Source organism: Mus musculus, chromosome 8, assembly GCF_000001635.26.
Source record: "Mus musculus strain C57BL/6J chromosome 8, GRCm38.p6 C57BL/6J".
Taxonomy (NCBI): domain Eukaryota; kingdom Metazoa; phylum Chordata; class Mammalia; order Rodentia; family Muridae; genus Mus; species Mus musculus.
This window is the reverse complement of record NC_000074.6, coordinates 53,432,490-53,457,226: the sequence shown is the minus strand read 5'-3', so window position 1 is coordinate 53,457,226 and position 24,737 is coordinate 53,432,490. Positions and strand designations below refer to the sequence as shown.

General features: G+C 38.1%; 1 long non-coding RNA gene across 1 annotated transcript; it reads right to left on the bottom strand.

Moving 5' to 3' along the window:
* Positions 1-10,735: 10,735 nt before the first annotated feature.
* Positions 10,736-20,964, bottom strand: Gm39179. The gene is made up of 3 exons (XR_870432.2): positions 20,778-20,964; positions 16,092-16,186; positions 10,736-10,791 (listed from the first exon to the last, which is right to left on the bottom strand). It is a non-coding gene; the product is annotated as a predicted gene, 39179 (long non-coding RNA).
* Positions 20,965-24,737: the final 3,773 nt, after the last annotated feature.

Here is a 24,737-nt window from a genome sequence, read left to right as displayed (position 1 = left end):
CCATCTTGGTTCCAGGACTCAGCAGAACTTAGGAAATTAGTCTGAACAGGTGAGAGGGTGCGCCAGAGAACCGGACAGCTTCTGGGAAAGGGGGAAGCACAGAGCCGCTGAGGCAGCACCCTTGGCGGGCCACAGACAGCCGGCCACCGTCTGGACCAGAGGACAGGTGTCCGCCTGGCTTGGGAGGCAGCCTCAGCCTCAGCAGCAGCGGTCGCCATCTTGGTCCCGGGACTCCCTGGAACTTAGGAATTTAGTCTGCACAGGTGAGAGTCTGCACCACAGAAGCTGACAGCTTCTTGGAACTGCCAAAGCAACACAGCTTCTGAGAAAGGCCCTGTTTTGGGCCTTCTTCTTTGGCCAGGAGGAGGTCCAAAAACAAGATATCTGCGCACCTTCCCTGTAAGAGAGCTTGCCAGCAGGGAGTGCTCTGAGCACTGAAACTCAGAGGAGAGAATCTGTCTCCCAGGTTTGCTGATAGACTGTAACAGAATCACCAGAAGAACAATCTCTAAACAGAGTCAACTATAACTACTAACTCCAGAGATTACCTGGTGGCGAAAGGTAAACGTAGGAATCTTACTAACAGGAACCAAGACCACTCACCATCATCAGAACCCAGCACTCCCACTTCGTCCAGTCCAGGACACCCCAACACACCTGAAAACCTAGACATAGATTTAAAAGCATATCTCATGATGATGGTAGAGGACATCAAGAAGGACTTTAATAAATCACTTAAAGAAATACGGGAGAACACTGCTAAAGAGTTACAAGTCCTTAAAGAAAAACAGGAAAACACAATCAAACAGGTAGAAGTCCTTACAGAAAAAGAGGAAAAACATACAAACAGGTGATGGAAATGAACAAAACCATAATAGACCTAAAAAGGGAAGTAGACACAATAAAGAAAACTCAAAGTGAGGCAACACTGGAGATAGAAACCCTAGGAAAGAAATCTGGAACCATAGATTTGAGCATCAGCAACAGAATACAAGAGATGGAAGAGAGAATCTCAGGTGCAGAAGATTCCATAGAGAACATTGGCACAACAATCAAAGAAAATGGAAAATGCAAAAAGATCCTAACTCAAAATATCCAGGAAATCCAGGACACAATGAGACGACCAAACCTACGGATAATAGGAGTGGATGAGAATGAAGATTTTCAACTAAAAGGACCAGCAAACATCTTCAACAAAATTATTGAAGAAAACTTCCCAAATATAAAGAAAGAGATGCCTATGAACATACAAGAAGCCTACAGAACTCCAAATAGACTGGACCAGAAAAGAAATTCCTCCCGACACATAATAATCAGAACAACAAATGCACTAAATAAAGATAGAATACTAAAAGCAGTAAGGGAAAAAGGTCAAGTAACATATAAAAGCAAGCCTATCAGAATTACACCAGATTTTTCACCAGAGACTATGAAAGCCAGAAGAGCCTGGACAGATGTTATACAGACACTAAGAGAACACAAATTCCAGCCCAGGCTAAGATACCCAGCCAAACTCTCAATTACCATAGATGGAGAAACCAAAGTATTCCACGACAAAACCAAATTCACACATTATCTCTCCACGAATCCAGCCCTTCAAAGGATAATAACAGAAAAAAACCAATACAAGAACGGGAACAATGCCCTAGAAAAAACAGGAAGGTAATCCCTCAACAAACCTAAAAGAAGACAGCCACAAGAACAGAATGCCAACTTTAACAACAAAAATAATAGGAAGCAACAATTACTTTTCCTTAATATCTCTTAACATCAATGGTCTCAACTCCCCAATAAAAAGACTTAGACTAACAAACTGGCTACACAAACAAGACCCAACATTTTGCTGCTTACAGGAAACACATATCAGAGAAAAAGATAGACACTACCTCAGAATGAAAGGCTGGAAAACAATTTTCCAAGCAAATGGTATGAAGAAACAAGCTGGAGTAGCCATCCTAATATCTGATAAGATTGACTTCGAACCCAAAGTCATCAAAAAAGACAAGGAGGGGCACTTCGTTCTCATCAAAGGTAAAATTCTCCAAGAGGAACTCTCAATTCTGAATATCTATGCTCCAAATACAAGGGCAGCCACATTCATTAAAGAAACTTTAGTAAAGCTCAAAGCACACATTGCACCTCACACAATAATAGTGGGAGACTTCAACACACCACTTTCACCAATGGAGAGATCATGGAAACAGAAACTAAACAGGGACACACTGAAACTAACAGAAGTGATGAAACAAATGGATCTGACAGATATCTACAGAACATTTTATCCTAAAACAAAAGGATATACCTTCTTCTCAGCACCTCATGGTACCTTCTCCAAGATTGACCACATAATAGGTCACAAAACAGGCCTCAACAGATTCAAAAATATTGAAATTGTCCCATGTATCCTATCAGATCACCATGCACTAAGGCTGATCTTCAATAACAAAAAAAAAAAAAAAAAAAAAAATAGAAAGCCAACACTCACGTGGAAACTGAACAACACTCTTCTCAATGATACCTTGGTCAAGGAAGGAATAAAGAAAGAAATTAAAGACTTTTTAGAGTTTAATGAAAATGAAGCCACAACGTACCCAAACCTTTGGGACACAATGAAAGCATTTCTAAGAGGGAAACTCATAGCTCTGAGTGCCTCCAAGAAGAAACGGGAGAGAGCACATACTAGCAGCTTGTCAACACATCTAAAAGCTCTAGGAAAAAAGGAAGCAAATTCACCCAAGAGGAGTAGACGGCAGGAAATAATCAAACTCAGGGGTGAAATCAACCAAGTGGAAACAAGAAGAACTACTCAAAGAATTAACCAAACGAGGAGTTGGTTCTTTGAGAAAATCAACAAGATAGATAAACCATTAGCTAGACTCACTAGAGGGCACAGGGACAAAATCCTAATTAACAAAATCAGAACTGAAAAGGGACACATAACAACAGAACCTGAAGAAATCCAAAACACCATCAGATCCTTCTACAAAAGGCTATACTCAACAAAACTGGAAAACCTGGATGAAATGGACAAATTTCTGGACAGATACCAGGTACCAAAGTTGAATCAGGATCAAGTTGACCTTCTAAACAGTCCCATATCCCCTAAAGAAATAGAAGCAGTTATAAATAGTTTCCCAGCCAAAAAAAGCCCAGGACCAGACGGGTTTAGTGCAGAGTTCTATCAGACCTTCAAAGAAGATCTAATTCCAGTTCTGCACAAAATTTTTCACAAGATAGAAGTAGAGGGTACTCTACCCAACTCATTTTATGAAGCCACTATTACTCTGATACCTAAACCACAGAAAGATCCAACAAAGAGAGAACTTCAGACAAATTTCTCTTATGAATATCGATGCAAAAATCCTCAATAAAATTCTCGCTAACCGAATCCAAGAACACATTAAAGCAATCATCCATCCTGACCAAGTAGGTTTTATTCCAGGGATGCAGGTATGGTTTAATATACGAAAATCCATCAATGTAATCCATTATATAAACAAACTCAAAGACAAAAACCACATGATCATCTCGTTAGATGCAGAAAAAGCATTTGACAAGATCCAACACCCATTCATGATAAAAGTTCTGGAAAGATCGGGAATTCAAGGCCCATACCTAAACATGATAAAAGCAATCTACAGCAAACCAGTAGCCAACATCAAAGTAAATGGAGAGAAGCTGGAAGCAATCCCACTAAAATCAGGGACTAGACAAGGCTGCCCACTTTCTCCCTACCTTTTCAACATAGTACTTGAAGTATTAGCCAGAGCAATTCAACAACAAAAGGAGATCAAGGGGATACAAATTGGAAAAGAGGAAGTCAAAATATCACTTTTTTGCAGATGATATGATAGTATATATAAGTGACCCCAAAAATTCCACCAGAGAACTCCTAAACCCGATAAACTGCTTCGGTGAAGTAGCTGGATATAAAATAAACTCAAACAAGTCAATGGCCTTTCTCTATACAAAGAATAAACAGGCTGAGAAAGAAATTAGGGAAACAACACCCTTCTCAATAGTCACAAATAATATAAAATATCTCGGTGTGACTCTAACTAAGGAAGTGAAAGATCTGTATGATAAAAACTTCAAGTCTCTGAAGAAAGAAATTAAAGAAGATCTCAGAAAATGGAAGGATCTCCCATGCTCATGGATTGGCAGGATCAACATTGTAAAAATGGCTATCTTGCCAAAAGCAATCTACAGATTCAATGCAATCCCCATCAAAATTCCAACTCAATTCTTCAACGAATTAGAAGGAGCAATTTGCAAATTCATCTGGAATAACAAAAAACCTAGGATAGCAAAAACTCTTCTCAAGGATAAAAGAACCTCTGGTGGAATCACCATGCCTGACCTAAAGCTTTACTACAGAGCAATTGTTATAAAATCTGCATGGTACTGGTATAGAGACAGACAAGTAGACCAATGGAATAGAATTGAAGACCCAGAAATGAACCCACACACCTATGGTCACTTGATCTTTGACAAGGGAGCTAAAACCATCCAGTGGAAGAAAGACAGCATTTTCAACAATTGGTGCTGGCACAACTGGTTGTTATCATGTAGAAGAATGCGAATCGATCCATACTTATCTCCTTGTACTAAGGTCAAATCTAAGTGGATCAAGGAACTTCACTTAAAACCAGAGACACTGAAACTTATAGAGGAGAAAGTGGGGAAAAGCCTTGAAGATATGGGCACAGGGGAAAAATTCCTGAACAGAACAGCAATGGCTTGTGCTGTAAGATCGAGAATTGACAAATGGGACCTAATGAAACTCCAAAGTTTCTGCAAGGCAAAAGACACCGTCAATAAGACAAAAAGACCACCAACAGATTGGGAAAGGATCTTTACCTATCCTAAATCAGATAGGGGGCTAATATCCAACATATATAAAGAACTCAAGAAGGTGGACTTTAGAAAATCAAATAACCCCATTAAAAAATGGGGCTCAGAACTGAACAAGGAATTCTCACCTGAGGAATACCGAATGGCAGAGAAGCACCTGAAAAAATGTTCAACATCCTTAATCATCAGGGAAATGCAAATCAAAACAACCCTGAGATTCCACCTCATACCAGTCAGAATGGCTAAGATCAAAAATTCAGGTGACAGCAGATGCTGGCATGGATGTGGAGAAAGAGGAACACTCCTCTATTGTTGGTGGGATTGCAGGCTTGTACAACCATTCTGGAAAGTAGTCTGGCGGTTCCTCAGAAAATTGGACATAGTACTACCGGAGGATCCAGCAATACCTCTCCTGGGCATATATCCAGAAGATGCCCGAACTGGTAAGAAGGACACATGCTCCACTATGTTCATAGCAGCCTTATTTATAATAGCCAGAAGCTGGAAAGAACCCAGATGCCCCTCAACAGAAGAATGGATACAGAAAATGTGGTACATCTACACAATGGAGTACTACTCAGCTATTAAAAAGAATGAATTTATGAAATTCCTAGCCAAATGGATGGACCTGGAGGGCATCATCCTGAGTGAGGTAACACATTCACAAAGGAACTCACACAATATGTACTCACTGATAAGTGGATATTAGGCCAAAGCCTAGGATACCCAAGATATAAGATACAATTTCCTAAACACATGAAACTCAAGAAAAATGAAGACTGAAGTGTGGACACTATGCCCCTCCTTAGAAGTGGGAACAAAACACCCTTGGAAGGAGTTACAGAGACAAAGTTTGGAGCTGAGATGAAAGGATGGACCATGTAGAGACTGCCATATCCAGGGATCCCCCCCCATAATCAGCATCCAAATGCTGACATCATTGCATACACTAGCAAGATTTTATTGAAAGGACCCAGATGTAGCTGTCTCTTGTGAGACTATGCTGGGGCCTAGCAAACACAGAAGTGGATGCTCACAGTCAGCTAAAGGATGGATCACAGGGCTCCCAATGGAGGAGCTAGAGAAAGTACCCAAGGAGCTAAAGGGATCTGCAACCCTATAGGTGGAACAACATTATGAACTAACCAGTACCCCGGAGCTCTTGACTCTAGCTGCATATGTATCAAAAGATGACCTAGTCGGCCATCACTGGAGAGAGAGGCCCATTGGACACGCAAAATTTATATGCCCCAGTACAGGGAACGCCAGGGCCAAAAAGGGGGAGTGGGTGGGTAGGGGAGTGGGGGTGGGTGGGTATGGGGGACTTTTGGTATAGCATTGGAAATGTAAATGAGCTAAATACCTAATTAAAAAAAAAGAAAAGGGGAATAACATTTGAAATGTAAATAAAAAAATATCTAATAAAAAATGAGAAAGTAAAGAGCCTGGCAGAGTCTGCAGAAGAAAGATATAAGAAGGGCAGTTGAAGTGTTGAAGGAGTGATTTCAGGAGGGGAAAAGGTTAGAAACAGTGGGGAAACCTTTTTCCCATATTCTAGAAATATCTATGAAAATTACAAAAGCAGTATTTTATGTCTTTACCCCAAAGCACCAATAGGTAGAAGAACAACCTGTTGCCTTACATTAAGAACAAACAATTAAGTAATAAACACATTTTTAATTAGGTATTTTCCTCATTTACATTTCCAATGCTATCCCAAAAGTCCCCCATACCCACCCCCCTACTCCCCTACCCACCCACTCCCAATTTTGGCCCTGGTGTTCCCCTGTACTGGGGCATATAAAGTTTGAAAGTCCAATGGGCCTCTCTTTCCAGTGATGGCCAACTAGGCCATCTTTTGATTACATATGCAGCTAGAGACAAGAGCTCCAGGGTACTGGTTAGTTAATATTGTTGTTCCACCTATAGGGTTGCAGTTCCCTTTAGTTCTGTGGGTGCTTTCTCTAGCTCCTCCATTGGGGGCCCTGTGATCCATTCAATAGCTGACTGTGAGCATCCACTTCTGTGTTTGCTAGGCCCCAGCATAGTCTCACAAGAGACAGCTATATCTGGGTCCTTTCAGCAAAATCTTGCTAGTGTATGCAATGGTGTCAGCGCTTGGAAGCTGATTATGGGATGGATCCCTTGATATGGCAATCACTAGATGGTCCATCCTTTTGTCACAGCTCCAAATTTTGTCTCTGTAACTCCTTCCATGGGTGTTTTGTTCCCAATTCTAAGAAGGGGCAAAGTGTCCACACTTTGGTCTTCGTTCTTCTTGAGTTTCATGTGTTTAGCAAATTGTATCTTATATCTTGGGTATCCTAAGTTTCTGGGATAATATCCACTTATCAGTGAGTACATATTACAAAGAGTAGAGTGAGTGGGTTGGCAAATTGTGCAAAGGAAACCCAACTAAACCATAGCTCCTCAAATGTGAGACATGTCATGCAACATGTAGTGGTGACTAAACACTTTCTATTCATGGTGAAATATGACCACATACAGTGTGGAGTCCCCATCTAAATCTCTAGAGGGCATACCACAAATATGGCTGACACCACCTGGCAAAACAGTGCTGGAGCTGTCAGACCGAGCCATGGATTCTGGATGACCTAGACACTTGGACACATTCACAGTTAAAACTGGGTTGAAAAGAAAGCATGCAACCAGCGTATATCATAAAGCCCGAGGTCAAAAGCTGTAGAAGGTGAAAACTACGTAATTTTTCAAAAGCTAAAGATGGGACGCAATTTGTAGATCAAGAGGAAGCAGCCTAGAGTGCATAAGTCATAGAGAAGGGAAACAGAATGAGGCAGACCAACCAGTGTTCCTCATTTCCTGCTTAGATTTGGAAGAATTGAAACTGGATTGCTGGGCATGGGATAGACCGAATGCTGGAGTGTCAGCAGATCCTGAGATCTGTTATCAATCTAACTTGCTTCTGTATAGGGTAAATGAAAGTAACAAGTACCCATTCCACTCTTTGCTGTAGACCTCACTGAAAAAGTGGATTGGAACATAAAAATTCTTCAGCCTCTCGAACTCTGACCAATTTTTATAATAATTATCCATAGGAAAAGATCTAATCCCTTAAAATCTAATTATCATATTTTTCAGAGATAATTGAGTTGTTTGTTTATGTGTGTGCATGAGAAAGAAAGAGAGAGAAAAGAGATGACAGATAGATAGATAGATAGATAGATAGATAGATAGATAGATAGATAGATAGATAGATAGAAGAAAGGGAAAAAATATACGTGGCAGAACAGATAATACTCCTCATTTCCTCCATAGATTTGGAAGAGTTGAAACTGGGTAAAGGATTTGGTGTGTGTGTGTGTGTGTGTGTGTGTGTGTGTGAGAGAGAGAGAGAGAGAGAGAGAGAGAGAGAGAGAGAGAGAGAGAGAGGTGTGTGTGTGTGTGTGTGTGTGAGAGAGAGAGAGAGAGAGAGAGAGAGAGAGAGAGAGAGAGAGAGGTGTGTGTGTGTGTGTGTGTGAGAGAGAGAGAGAGAGAGAGAGAGAGAGAGAGAGAGAGAGAGAGAGAGAGAGAGAGAGAGAGCATCTGCTATGGTTCATGTGTGGAGGTCCAAGTTTGACTTCCCTTCAGTTCTCTCCTGTCACCTTGTGAGGTTCATGGATTCAACTCTATGACCCACTGTGTGATTTTCAAAGGATGCTTATTGCAGTAACATCCATGAACTGCTTTTGTGTCAAATACCTTACATAGGTGCAAAAAAGTTCATCAGTTAAGGGCACATGCTGCTCCTACAGAGGACCAATGTTTTGTATCCACCTGTTAGGTCACAGCCACTTTGTAATTCCAGTTTCAGAGCATCTGATCTCCTTTTGGCATGCATTCTGTCGGTACTGCATGGATCTTGTACACATATACATACATACAAAATTAATCCAATATAGTTTATATAGTTTTCTTCTCTGAAATGTAGCTTATTACTCTTATATAGGGATGGGCAATTTCAATTAATTTTCCAAGATTTTATTATTAGTAAAATGTTCTATTTTAAATCACTTGTCTTTTAATATTTTCCCTTTAAAGAGGAGGCTATATAAAGCCCATGCAAGCACAACTGTCTAGTTCTGTGTCTTTCTAGTTTTCAAATGTAGCAACAAAGTCTGCAGTGAAATGTTTCATCTTAACTTGCATTAGGGAACATCAGAATATTGAGCTCTGTCTGTACCACCATAAAGAGGTGAATGTATTTGAGCTACAGTTTCTGGATCCACAGCACAGAGCAAGCCAGATGCTTCTAGATGCTCTTATTTCCCCCTCCATCCCACTTCTTCTCCACTTGAGTCTAATGTGAAAGCTGAGCATCCATTCACACTATAGAGCAGCCAACATTTTATGGAAGTTTGCTTTTATGTACGCAGATATTGGTCATGCTCATATGAAGGCCATGGGCCTGAACTCAGCAATGAACGAGCAATGATAGGCATCCATATTTCTTGGGTGTGCTTTTATTCTTTATGTCGTCTTTTCTGTACAGAAGAAAGGATGCATATCTGGCCTAGAGAGCTTTTCACTTAAGACTAGTTGAAGGATTTGTGCCTCCTAAAACTTCCTTTCTTATCATAACTTCCCTATTCTACCTCTTTAAAAGAACTTCAAAACTAAAATAAAAGCCTCAAACAAAACAAGCAAACAAACAAACAGACAAACAAATAAACAAAAGAACTTCACTTCAAGGACACATTCATTTCACGATCTGTTTGATCCCTTCAAAAATCACATCTTAAGGGGCTGAAAATAAATTTCATTTTCTACTGTTTCTGCACCTTCAGTTCTCAAAAGTGTCTTTTCTAAATTATCCTTTCTACAGAAGAGGAAGAAGACATAATTTTTTCCTTTAGTTTTGGAACAAAATAAGTAAATTCCTCTCTGCTTTGTCATCTTGACTAATTATGTGCCCTTTTCCCTTGTAAATCAGACTTTATTATAGCCAGGGTGAAAAAGTTATTAATTTTTTTTTTTTTTTGATGAGCAGACTTTAAACTTCTCTCTTCCCACAGTACTTACAGACACTGGGGTGAAGAAGTCCCTGCATGCCACTTGCAAATATGTTTCGACTCGCCATTTTAAATTACTGCTGCCTTTGGAAGAGAGAGAACATCTCCCTTTGTCAAAATGGCAATGGGAGGCACACATGACAATCCCTTTTCCTTAAGACTGGGGACTGCACAAAGCTGTCAGTTTTTAAAATGACACTGTGGCACAGCCCTTCTTTAAGATGGTGTCTTTCATTTTTGACTCCCGCTGTTCCTGACAGTTGAAATGGCAGCAGGAGGTAGAAACTAAAGCAAGTTCTCCCGGCATTTGCCCTTAGGTGGAAATTAATAATAGAAGAAGCAGGCATGTGCTTAAAAACAGTTAGTGTCAGATGTCATGCAATGGAATGTGACCAATCCCCTAATGAGATGACCCAAACTGTCTATAATTTCCCAAAGATAGACGTAATTCTCACACTTGCTCACAGCGTCCATCTGCGTTCTTGGGCTTGCAGAGCATTTGATGTGTTCTGGGTTATTATGAGCCATTCAGCAACTATGCCAAGGCCTGGAACGGTATTACTTAATCCTAAATTACTTGACTGCTTTGAATATGATAAGTGAGGGATCTAATTTCTCTTTTCTGTAACTATATTTCAGATGCATTTCTCAATTCAATTTATTCGTCAACATTATTAGACATCCTGTAGTCCTGGTGATTTCAACTGAAATATTAACTCCATGGTTTTACAGGTTTATTAGAACTCTATGTATCTTTGAGCTTATTCTGTTTATGTGTTGTTGGATTTTATCTTCTCTTGTTTGTCGAACGCTTTCTTGTTCTGCATCATCAGCTGGTTTGTGTATAACATTTGCAATTCCTTTCTTTGTGGAAGGATGCTCTATTCCCACGGCTTGGGATCCAGACCTACAATAGAATTTAAATGATCCACTCTCAAACCCCACTTTGCTACTTGAATACCCATATTCAGCTCTGGGAATATGCAATGGCACTTAACTATGTGGTTATGTATGAGATATACAGTCTTTCTTTCGGCTCCATAAATTTTCATATCTGTTCCTGTGATACCTGCCAAGTGCGTTCGCATGTACTTTAAACTCTTACACAGTCTTCCTCTCCTTGCTTTAGGTGATGTATATTGATTTATTTATCACTTCCTTAGCTTCATGCTATAATCTCTGTGGCTTTCACAGATGCCTCTTTCTTAAGTTTGATTGTGCCTTGTTTTTCTCGTTTATTTCTTTTGATCCACTTTATTCAAGATGCTTTCCTTAGTGGATGGGCTGTCTAGCTATTGGGCAAGATTAATTACCCTTTAACACTTTGCACTTCCTATGCTTTTGTATAGATTATTGATCACATGCATTCTAATGTATCTACTTTGATTAAAGTTTCAGAATGTGTACAGTGTTTGACCATTTAATGTTTCTTTCATGATAACTGTTTGCAGTTATTATAATACTTGGCTATTCTGTTCTAATTTCTAAACTGTCTTTAATACTAGTAAGAATTAAGCTAGTTATTATTCCATTTTTAACTGTTTCATGTTATCAACCAATATTTTAACCTAAGTACAAGTTATAATATATTTTTATAGTTATATACATAACATATTTGATCCTTTGTTTATGAGGATATACCTACTTACTAATTTTTGAAAAATTCTTGTCGATTTTTCTTTCTCTGTGTGTCTGTTTTGTCTTATTGAAGCAAAGCACAGCGTTCACTACAGGAGAAGTAAGAGATAGTTTATTCTGAGACAAATATGCGTATCTATGGCTTGGACAAACAAATTCAGGGTGCTACAAATGACATGTTCCACTATGGCAGTGATTGTATGAACTTTTACTCCTTATGGAACAAAAGGAACACAGCAGTGCATTTACCAAAAGCAGTGATGAGGAACACAGGTTGGGGGACTACAACAAACTGGCAAAAACTGCTCTATGTTTCAGACACAATCTTATGGCATTCTGAGTTTCATTGTTTTTGTTGCTGTTGTACTAGTTTGGTTGTTTTTTCCCCCCTAGGGGGATGGGCAATGTATGTTTGTTAAGGGGTCTAAATTTAGCTCTGGATTCACAACATTCTGGCTCGCAACAATTATGAAACTTATATTAATGTCTTATAGATTCTCCTACACATGTATTTTTCCCCTGGGAACATCAGTTTACTGTTTAGGTATGAGTGGCATTTTGCCATTTGGTCTGGTGAAAGAGTTCCCAAACTTGGCTCTGTTTCAAAACCACATTTTGAGCTGTAGAGAAATAATTTCAAGAAGGCCATTTCCGGGTCATATCTGTAAATTGCCATCTTGTTACTGAGGATCATGACTTACCATTAAGCAAAATGGCAAGGTAGAGAACATGCTGTCAAAAGGTCATAGAATGCATTGCTAACCACCTTTGCAATTAAAGGTGGATCAGTGACACATGGGTGAATGTGGCCTGCTTGAATCTCTCTACCTGAAGGATCTAATGGCATGCATGGATTTTCCCTTTTATCCCCTGCCACAAGTACTGATTGGAAGTACTGATCTGCCAATGTTTTGGATCCCAAAATAAAGGAACTGTGGCTACTATGCAATGGTCATGTGGCATCAGTATGTACTAAAGTATCCCGTAAAGCTGCTGAAGTTCCAAGCTCTTGGCTACTGACTCATTTCATTGTACTGATAAGAGTATGCATAAAGCATGGCCCTGATAGAAAGTCCTTTGATATATAAAATAGTTTAGTAACTCATTAGTTGAGATTTTTCAGATGATTTCAAAATGTTTTGACAGTTAAGAATATGCATTTAACCCAAGGTATAAAAGTCATTGCAAAATTCCGTGGCTTGATACTAAATTTTAAAAAGGAAATAGAAAATCTTAGTTGATAATTTAAACTTACCTAGTCACTGAACTTTAAAGAACCTACAAATGTATATAATTATGACGTGTCATGCCAATGTATTAATAATGCTAATTTACAAGATTTTGTGAAATTCTAGGGACTCCTAGAGTTTAACAACCTATTTTATTCTTTGGTATAGACTGAAAACTCTAAAAATTACTCTTTTTCTATAGAAATATGATAACTAGGTAACTCATTATCTTTTGTGAGTCAGCAAATTCTGCTGAAGGTTATAATTGTTAGGTAGAACTTTCCTAAATTTGAAGAAATTATTTTCCTAAGGGTTCATTTCTCTTCTATTAGGAAATTGGCTTCTGAGTCAGCCAATTCTCTTGCTGGGCCACCACAATTACCAGACAAAATTTGCTTTATATATATTTAGCACTATTTCCACCAGATTACTTACAGTTTGCAAGTTCTACCCTCAAGAAAAGTTTAGATTAAATCCATTCCACTCTTCACCTGACAGTTCTTAAAATGTTAGCTGACAGCCCACCATGTTTCCCATCCAACCTATTATGTTAGCTCTACATATTCTTTCTCTTCAACCATACATTGTAGGAAACTAATCAGACTTTCTGAAGAAAGTGATTGCCTTCCTCCCTCCATCCTCATTTATAAATGTGTTACTTCAGGTGCAATAACAACTGTATCTGACCAGTCAAATGGTATGCAATGATTTTAGAGTTTAAAAGCAGGACTTTTTGCAGTGGTCCTTTGCTTCTGTTTCTCTAGATTGAGGGATTCTTTGCTCTTTTTAGAATTCAATGAAACAATTGTACCATCTTAAACTCCTAGAATTTGATTTGTAGTTTGTTATCAGAGAGATCGTCTATGCTCTTTAAGTGTGATAGGTTCCTTGAAAACAATGTAAAGTTGTGCATTTGTTTGAAATATTTTAAAAAATTATTTTAAAACAAAGATTACTTATTAAATCTAGAGACTACAATTCAATTAAACATTTAAATTCATGTGGCTTTTAAATGAACATTTTTTGTTAATTTATGAGTGATCTGTGAACATTTCCCTCAATTTGAGTCTTTGGAATGATATACTACTATATTTTTTAGCTGTATAACAAAGTGCATGATATATTTATTTCACATATATCACACTTAAAGACATCACTGGCAACATTTTCTGTGAATTATTCATTTGTGGAGATTTTCCATTCCATTCATGTTACTTCCAAAAATAATATGTGCAAATGAAAATTAGTTTGAAATATTCAACATCAATAGAAAAATAAATAATAAATGACAAATTATAGTCAATATTGTATGAAGTACAGAACCAGGCAGCAGTAAACTGTGATGTTTGATGGTTGGTTCTTGGCTACCTTTGGAACTCAGAGATTGTAATTGGAAGGCAAGAGCTGCATCCAGGATACTGATAACCTTTTGTGTCTTATGCTAGGAATTAGACATATTATTAGTGAAAAGTCATTGTTTTATTTACTTATGATGGACAAATGTCTCTTCATGTGTCTTACAACTTCACGTGAAAGTTATGAAATATATTCCATAATGTCTCTACTAGAAGTACTGAGCATGTCGTTCAAAGTTATTAATTGCATTTTCTAGACCTCTGAAAGAGAAATTCTGTTTTCATACTATCACCTGGCCAACACATTATTTCTTGTGCTACACTGTACTTATTTTTTCTACATTTTAATGGACCATGGTGGAGAGTTTCAGAGATAAATCAGTCTGTGAATTGCTTGCTGTGCAAAGATGAAGATTTGCAGCTGGATCTCCAGTGTTCATGTAATGCCAGTCTTTGTGGTGCCCACTTGTAATCCCAGAAATGGAGAGGCAGACAGGGAGGGGGAGGATCCCTGTGGCTTATGGGCCAGTCTTCCCAGCCTAGCCCATGAACCATGTCTCAAAAGCAAAACAGGCAGGTCTTAAAAAGTAACACCAAGTTTGCCCCCTGGCTTTGACATACACACCTAGTAAAAATTAAAACAAACAAACAAACAAAAACCAAACCACTGTGTAATTTACATTGGCTAATATTACTTTTAACAAGTCTCACTTCTGCAGATAAAATGTTTTTACATATTATAGTACCAAAAATATCTTTTTTTAAAATGAAGTTGGCTATTGGTGTCTTATACTTTCTTTCCAAGACACCAAAGAATGAAGTTTCTTTACATAACTGACTAAAGCCTCACATTTCTATATTCTGTTGGCTGCAGGCCCTGTCTCATGCAATGAAGCATCTCTGCTGAAGTGTGCTGAAGTGACAGAATGTGTCCATTAGTAATAATTTATTGTCACTTTGACTTAAGCCACAGGACATAACCATAATCAATAATAAATTAAAGGGAATGGTGTCAGTGGGTTAGGATGGTTAAAGTTGGAAACATTGATAAAAAAAGAAGCAAAGAAGCACAGGATAATCGGTAGAAAGTGCATCAAAAATAAAGAAAAAGTAGAGAATAAAGACCAGGATGGGAAAGCAAGAAATGGGTAAACACAGAAGTGGTTCATCCCATTTCTCTTTTTCTCTTTTTCTATTAGATATTTTCTTCATTTACATTTCAAATGCTATCCCCAAAGCCCCCTATACCCTCCCCCTGCCCTGCTCCCCAACCCACCCACTTCTGATTTCTGGCCCTGGCATTCATCTGTACTGGGGCATATGATCTTCCCAATACCAAGGGCATCTACTCCCATTGATGACCAACTAGGGCATCCTTTGCTACATATGCAACTAGAGACACAGCCCGGGAGTGGGGGGTTGGACTGGTTAGTTCATATAGTTGTTCCTCCTATAGGGCTGCAGACCCCTTTAGCTCCTTGGGTACTTTCTCTAGGTTCATCCATTTTTATTCCTTGTTATTATTTTGGTCATTTTAAGAAACACTTACTGAGGGTTTAGTTCATCTCACTAAGAAGGTTGTAGTACACCACTTGTGAACAGCTTTCCTGAGCTCAGCACAAAATGGACGACTCCCTTTCTTAGAGGAATTTCTTCGCTGCCTGTTCTGGGGAGCCCAACCCACACTCTATCTGGGAAATTTCACATAATCCCTAGTAAAATTGCAGGTTCAACTTCCTGGAATGTCTCTTCATGCAAAGGAGGTATCCCCAGAACCTTGAACCCCAGCCAATGAAGCTTCACCCTAAGAAACCCCTTCTTACTTTCCAAGGTTTATATAGTGCTTGTTCACCCAGAATAAAGTCTATGCGGACAAGCCCTTTTGTTGAATACTGTCCAAAAGAGCTGTTTCTTTGAAGTTTGTCTAAAAAGAACTGTAACACTACAGAGATGTAACACTGAGATCTTTGGAGGAGGGCCCCTACCTGACAATCACAGCTTGACCATGATCCTTCTGTCAAGGCAGGAGGACCACAAAAATCGGCTCTGTTCCATCCTGCAATGCTTGTGTGCAGTAGCACTGGACACCACAAGGAAAGAAGCAAAAAAAGAGAATCATGAGGGTTAAAAGTTTTACTTGCCCCCGAGGACGCCAAAGAAATATAGCCCCAAATATAGCACCTGCCCTGTGGGCACTTGCTTCCTGTCAGACTTTCAGTGCCTTCAATTATCTCTGCCCAGTCAGGATTTCATTCCTTGGTGTGTTTCTTCCTCTTAGATTGACAGTTGTAGCAGTTAACGTTACATATTAGAATTCATGTCTTTGAAGTTATGCATTTTCTTATAACATTCTAAATATATTTGGGTTTCTCATGACATAAATGTATAAAGTGTGACTTTAGACGGAAACATTTTAAGCACGTGGGATTCTAGCTGTTGGTGATTTTTCGTGCCTTTATTTTGTTCTATATTTCGTTTTATTTACTTTTTATTATATTGAAAATTTCCATTGTATACATTCATTTTTTTTAACGTGGTATTGTGCTACATGATGACATTTTAATCCAAGCCTGTGTTTTATGCTGGACACCTGTTCACCTTCAACTTCTGCATTTTTAAAGGTCAGGTTGTAAAAAAATGCATTTCTCAAGTTCTGTCTTAAAGAAATGTAATCTCAGACAGTAAGACAAGGACGACATTCTTGAATAGACAAAACCGCACGCTGCAGACAATTGCTTTAAAACATCAGTGATTAAAAAGGCCTAGTAGAGTTCTGTGTAACTTTTAAAATCTTAACATGTTTAACTTTTCTTACATTTATGTGTGACAAGTTTACAAGATTGCCTTCATTTTGCAGACACAAAATTCCTTTGCCTAGCAAATCCAGACAGAATACTAGTCTCATGGGATCAAGTAGAATTTTTAAAAAAATCCTTAATAACTTTTAGAGTGTAAATAAACTGACAAACAGTCCTGGGTGTCTCACACAGCAGCTGCTTGTGCATCAGTGCTGTGATCCCTCCTCCTACATTCTCCAGCATCAGCACCAGTTTTCTCTTAAGAGCAGGCAGAGATCACTGGGAGCCCATTAAGTCTTCTTAATTGTTTTATCTGATGGCTCTGAATGTCCCATGTGATATCCATAAGGAGTCAAAAGACTGCTGCAGAGGCCTGGGTGGTCGGTCGCACTACATTCATCACTATCAGAGTGAAGAAAAAGAATCTACTTGTTGCATCCACTTAGGAGTGCTTCTTTCTTCTATTTTATGTTGCAACTGAAGTAAGTTGTAACAATTTGTTGTATAACAAAGCAATCAGTTTGAATCCATGATAATAGAATGAAAACTAACACTAATATCTATTGCATGATTTAATCATTCAAAGCATATACAGCTGTATGTATTTATGCCTCTTATTTATTTTGTCTTACATACCTAGTATTTTTAACATAAATAGTATCAATTGCATAGAACAATTCTCTTGGTAAGGATGCTATTGATACAACAACTAAAATCAGCTAATTATAATCAATTAATCAATCAATGAATATTTGTTGGAGGAAATATTTTCTTGTACAAATCTTTACCAATAGAGAATGAATATAAACACACAGCATAATTCATTTTCTCAAGCAGAAAATGTATTAGGAGAGAATATGCATTTGAATAGTCCACTGGGAAACCTAAGAATCCTTGTTCCTGGAGTTTAGAGAACCACTGGGGTGATGCTGAAGCAGAGTGGTTACCTTGGATTAAATGAGCAGAGGAAAGCTGAAAACATGTTTGGCAAGGCTGCAGCTCAGGTTGAGTGTGAGGCTTTGAGGTGAAGGGAGTGGGAGTGTAGCAGTTGGTATATACCGGAGCTGTGCAGTATAAATTAAGCCACTAAATAATGCCAAGCTGTAATGATTCAGCAAGGCTATGAAAACAGAAAAAAGAGAATAACAAGGTAGGTCCACCCACATTTATGGTCTTAGGTGACAGATAATAATAAACAACATTTACAGTTAGTTTGTCTTGTGCTGGACCATGTTATAAGAATTATACATGATTAGTTATGTAAGCCATGGACCAACCATGAGTAGAAGCTACTCTTAACATATGGCTTGTAACCCAAGGGACATATCTCAGAATCTGGGTGATGATATTAAGAGGTGGCACACCCTTGAGTGGTGGGGCTGTGCTCTCAGAAGGAATTGCAACAGTTCTCCTAAGACATTAGTCAAAACGTGACTTCCTAGACAGTTATTTGCTTTCTAACAGACAGTCCTGCCTTGTGCTGCCATCAGCCTTAGCATCTCCACTAGGATGATGTAGAATAACAACAAACCTCGATCTTCCACAGCCATGAACTACATGATAGAAATGGATAGAAACCACTCACCCTCAGACACTACCTTATAGTACCAGAATATAGATGAATGCAGGACATGTCATTATTTTTATGTCACAGAGAGAGAACACAGACAACTAGAGAATGCCATTAGCTTATTTTATACAATTGGAGGTGGATGGAGCTAGGATTTACAGTCACCAAGTTTAACTTCTAATTGTATTCATGGAAATATTTCCCCATTTAATATCATAAGGAATCCATAGGCAGAATAACACACAGCCCTCGTAATTAGGAAACATTATGCCATCTTTCAGGTTGTTACACCCTATCTTCAAGCTACAACTATAATAGCTACAGTTAAAACACCAGCTGATATGAGAATACATTGTTGACTTGATTTAAATTGCAATAAAAGGGAAGTACCTAATCAATAATTAAACCAATAATCATAAACTGCCATATTGTAATATGTGCCAACTAGTTTTAGATGTTCTAAAGATGTAATTTGGGGAGTTTATAGTTAGTGAAATATTTTGTTGTTTGCATTTCTGAATACCCATATTCATATTATAAAATTTTGTTTACAAATATTTCCTTCCATCTGTCACTTGTTTCACCTGATGACTTCTGTATTTATCCTCTATACTCCTTATACTAGGATTTGAAGGCCACAAAGAAAACAGGTACAAAAGACCCTCACACCACATGATGAAAAACAAGTTTGCTTGGTCATAAAGTCACTTAGCTTGGTTTATGAGAATAGATTCTTAAATAGTTACAAAGTTTGTGATGCCATTAATAGCTTCAAATTAGCCACAAAGAAGTGCATTTGTATCTGAAAGTAGGAACACACTGCAAAACAAGACTTTATTTAAAATTAGTCAGTAAATACTTTTTTTTTTTTTTTACTTTCTTCATGAGAGATGTTTAGAGATCTAACGATGAGATGAGCAAACACTGCCTTCTTGATGCATAAGTAGTCTTACCTCATTCCTCTTCCATGTCAGCCTGGACTTGGAATCGAAGCTTAACACATGTTCCTGAAAAGCCCTCTGTACCACCACTGTGGCTAACTTTCCAAGTGGAGTCTTTGTATTCTAAAGAATAAAATTTAAAGCCTACAGCCTGGCTTGCCTTTAGCTAGGGAAGAAATATGCAAGAAGATATATCCAAATAGAATTTGTCCAAACTACTGAATTTTGTTTTAGAATTGTTGGAACTTAAAAATACAAATCTGCCATACTGAAGCTCTGCTAGTTGTCACCTCCTTATTGCACTAATCAATAATAATAATAATAATAATAATAATAATAATAATAATAATAATAATCAATAATTTATCAAGCTTGGTTTATCACTCAAATTCACTCTTGAGCAATTTATCATTTTCATTATCATACAAATGCATCTGGTTATTCACAGACCCAATTCAGCCACCCACTCAGTCTTCACATCTTTGATCATTTCTCTAGGCCTTACTGATTGCACCAAGTGCAGAGCCATTCACCTGCTCTTACCAAGCAGCCACATCAATAGCAGGCAAAGCTCGTGATTCTTTTATGTATATTTTGTATAGAAATAAGCATAAGCAGACGTTTAGTATTACCATAGTTATTTGCCTTAGTTATTTTATAATTTTTAGCATATTCAAGGTTTCTAATCTTGATGGAATATGGTTTTTGTCTTTTTAAGAGAGGAGGGCACATACACAGAGAGAGGGGAGCAGGGGGAGAGGGAGAAAGAGAGAGAGAGAGAGAGAGAGAGAGAGAGAGAGAGAGAGAGAGAGAGAGAGAGAGAGAGAGAAAGGAGGAGGAGGGTAAAGAGGAGGAGGGGAGGAGCAGGAAGAGGAAGAGGAAAGGAAGAGGATAATGGATATAAGAAGACAAAAGAAGAAGATACCCATCTATTAGCCATGAATAGAGCTTTAGAATCATCCCCACCTCCACTTTAGTCTTGGACTATATCTCTAGGATTTTAGAAAAATTAATTTGTTAAATCCCCCAGTCTTTGGTCCTTTCTTCCTGATAGAGACCTGATCTGGGAGTTTAGACAGCAAATCTACATTGCTAATAATCAGGCTCACTGCATTATTTCACTATACAATCTGTTTCTACTCCTACCTACCGCCCCAGCTTCCTGACCTCCACTCTTGTAGGCTATGGGAAGGACCAATGATTAATTACTTGGAGGTCGGATGTAGAGAGTTTAGTAAGGCAAGTAACCATGGTGAGTCTAAATGTCCTGGAGGATTCATTGCTTCACAACTCTAACTTTTGACTTTGAATAACTGTTTTTCATCCATCTGTTTTTATATCCTTAGGTAATAGATTGTTTACCTTTGGTTAAATCTCTTTATCCAGGAAACAGGCATACTAATAACATTTTCATAAGTAGATAAAAATTAAATAAATTAAAGCATTCTCAGCCATTGAACAGTTCGCAGTACTTGTAGCTGGTAGAATTTAACTGTTCTATGGAGACTCTTACCTTTTCCTTGGAGATATTAAATCATAGTAAATAGAATTCTTGCAGCCTGATTTTGTAACGCTTAACATTAGAATGTTGGGATCTATTGTTTTTTTTTGTTGTTGTTGTTTTTTTTTTGGATGCAAAAAAGCAAGAGGGATTTATTGTTCCAGTGCACTGGGGTCGTCCCAGACTCAAAGGAGAAGCAGCGATCCCCAACACCCTTACCGAAAGTTTTTTTTATGGTTTCCAGGGGCAGAACAGAACATCAGCAACTAGGTGCAATATGATTGGCTGAACAGTGCGCCCTTTAAACTGATTGGTCTTTAAGGAATGAGGTGACAAGGACTTCCCTTGTCTGAAGGAGGGCAGCAGTTGGTCCAGAGGAATGTGTCCCTACCCACAGGTCGGCTCCCCCTTGTGGTCTGAGAAATGTTCATTAGCCTCTTCCTTCCAGAGGGGCAAGTGTTTCATGACCTTCCCAAATTTCCTATGCTGGCCTTTTCACAGCTACATAAAGGAGACCTGTTTAAAAGAAAACAAAACAAAGAAATCAGCAGGAGAGATGTCTCAGTGGCATAGATTATTTGTTACTCTTGTAGAGAAGGGTCCAATAGGAAACACTCTCAATTGACCGGGAAACTCCAGTTCCAGGGGATTCAATATCCTGATTCTGAGGGCACCAGTCAAGAATATGGTACATGGGGCCTGGGACCAGGGGCTTGGGAAGATGACTCAGCGGTTAAGAGCGCTGGCTGCTCTTCCAGAGGTCCTGAGTTCAATTCCCAGCAACCACATGGTGGCTCTCAACCACGTGTAATGGGATCTGATGCCCTCTTCTGGCATGGCACGTATGCATGCAGATAAAGCACTCATATACATAAAATAAATTAATCTTTTATTTTAAGTACATGGTACACAAACATGCATACAGGCAAGACATTTATACACATATGATAAAATGGTAAAAAAAAAAAAGTTAAACAACAGCCACTGAATATCAACAAAAAAATAACAAAAAACAACACACTGGAGGTCAGTGAACAGAGAAACATTTCTTTTCTTTTCTTTTCTTTTCTTTTCTTTTCTTTTCTTTTCTTCTCTTCTCTTCTCTTCTCTTTTCCTTTCTTTTCTTTTCTTTTTCTTTTCCTTTTCCTTTTTCTTTTTTGGTTTTGTTTTTTTTGTTTTTTTTTTTTTTTTTTTTTTTTTTTTTTTTTTTTTTTTTTTTGAGACAGGGTTTCTCTGTGTAGCCCTGGCTGTTCTGGAACTCACTCTGTAGACCAGGCTGGACTTGAAATCCGCCTGCCTCTGCCTAACAAGTAAAGGTGTGCGCCACCACTGCCCAGCCTTCTTTCTGTTTTTTTGAGACTGAGTCTCTCACTGGTGCCCAGGCCTTGAATTCCAACATTCCTTTTACCATAGCGCCCCCACCCCCTGCCCCCCGCACGTCCCCCAAGTGCTGCATTTTCAGGCTGGAATGGCCACATTAGCCCCATTTCACAGGCACATGGGGAGTAAGTACTGGCTCAGCTCACTTTTTCTCTGTCCTCAACTGTGTGTTATGGACAGAGCACTGGCTGCCAGCTCCTCTGCAGGCTGATGTGGTTGCTCCTAGTCCTCTCCGGACAGGAAATCCCTCTGATGCTCCAGGCTGCCTCATCCTTTCCCCATGGACCTTGCCTCTTGGTACCAGAAACTGCTGTGAGCTTGCAATTACAGTGAATTAGGATCTATTGCTTTTAAAACATTCTTGGCATGTGTATGTGTTGTTAGCATCTTTGAAATAGGGAGCTAAATGACTCTTTTCCATTTCCTGTACACACACACACACACACACACACACACACACACACACACACTTCTTTATCAAAACAAGAAGTAACATACTAGGACTTCCCTTGTTTAATTTTTTTTTAAAAAAAAAGTATGTATTTTTAGACTTCCTGTAGTTCCCATGTCCCTCATTTGAAAACCTCAAGTATCAGGTCTTCAGCTCTCTTGTTGAACCAACATGGCAAATGTGCTACACAGTCCATTGCTGGTGAATTGACTAAAATGACTTCAGTTGAGTATGTTTTATTATAAAATTTTCCTCTTAAATTAGTGCTATAAAACCAAAACTACAGTTTGAATGGTGTTTCCCTGATTTGAGATCATGGTCTTTAGGTTTTGCTCCCTGAGGGAGTTGCAGAAACAACTGCCTGTGCATATTGTGATCACCTAATCAGTTATATTATGCTAATAATCTTTAATATGGTGTGGCTTTGGGTTTATAAGCACAAACCTTATTATAAGTCAAAATAATTCTGATCTTAATATGTCCCCTGTAGTGATACAATAATAAGAACCATAGGAGCAAATACTGCAGGTGGCTCTTTGTTAATGGACAGGGATCTTTCTGCTATTTGATTTGGAGATCAAAACCCAGAGAGACAGCAAATAACTAATATTTAATTTTAGGATGTAATATTTGCTTTCCCATCATAAGGGAAAACTTCTCTTAAAAAGCCTCATGGATGAGCCACTATGAGAACAATAAAAACATGCTAGGTACATGCTTTTCTCATAGGTTTCGGATTAAGTAGGTAAATCAATGTATTGTGCAGATAGCTGCATTATTGTTGTACACTCTGTGTGTAAACATGATTTTTAATGCCCACGGCTTTGGGTTATGGTATGGGTGCTCTGCAGTTCTAAAAGCTGCTTTAAGAGAAGTTGATTCAACCCATGGCTGAGCCAGATCTATAACTCATTTCATTTAACTCCAAGACTAATTTTTACTTGAAAGTAGTGGTGTCTTTTCATTTATACACTGTAATAATAATTAGAATTATTATTAACAATTGTGAGATTCTTTTATTTAATCTTAAATAATGTCATTTATAAAAATTTGAAAAGTATGAATGTTATTTTTAGGACATATTCCATATAATGATATTCAGAATTGATGTTTTGTTTGTTTGATTGTTTTACTGTTTTTTAACTTTATTTTAATCATTTAGCCTCAATATTCTAATGTATAAAATGGGTAAGATACATTAAATTAGAATTTTTCCTCATGATATCTTTACTGATAGATATTTGCTTTTATGAGGCAACTGCAAATTGTTTTACAAGGCAGTTGCAAGAAAAAGAGTGAAATATTTTTTCCAGTGAGATTGACAGGAGACCTCCATGTTTCTCTTTAGTTGTTTCCAGTATCAGAAGGGTAATGGCCGATTCAAAGTATTTCAACTCACAAATAAGATACAGAGTTTCTTAAGTATTGAATCACTCAGGCAGAATACAAACTTCCTCTCTGCACCGCACAGTGAGTGTTGGCATCTACACTTTATATCTGTAGACTTTGAGGCACTTTGATAGAAGATTATTTCTGATATTTAGAAAAAGGGTAGGCTGTCTCTTGGAGATTTCTAGCTGCTGTGATTGACAACTGGTTTGAGACACTTCTTTTTTTTTTCATTGCTTTGGTTATATGTGAGTATATATCAAAATGAATTGATGAGTGATGTGTAATGAAAGGAAAGTGGGCTTTTTCTACTCTTGTGATCTCCAAGATCTTAAAGAAATCATTTTTAAAACAAATTGATTAAATATCACTTATAAAAGCTCAAGTGGGACTTTTTCTTTTAAATATACAAAAGAGATCTGAGACTTAAGCTAGAGATACTTTTAAACTGAATGCTTTCAGGTAAGCAAACTTGTATTGAATTTTCTCTTTAGCGTTAATGATTCAAGACTGAATTATTCAAGTCTGCAGACGATGTGTTTCTGAACAGTGATTATCTGCAAAGAATTTATACATCTTTCAGTTTAATGTTTGCTATTGA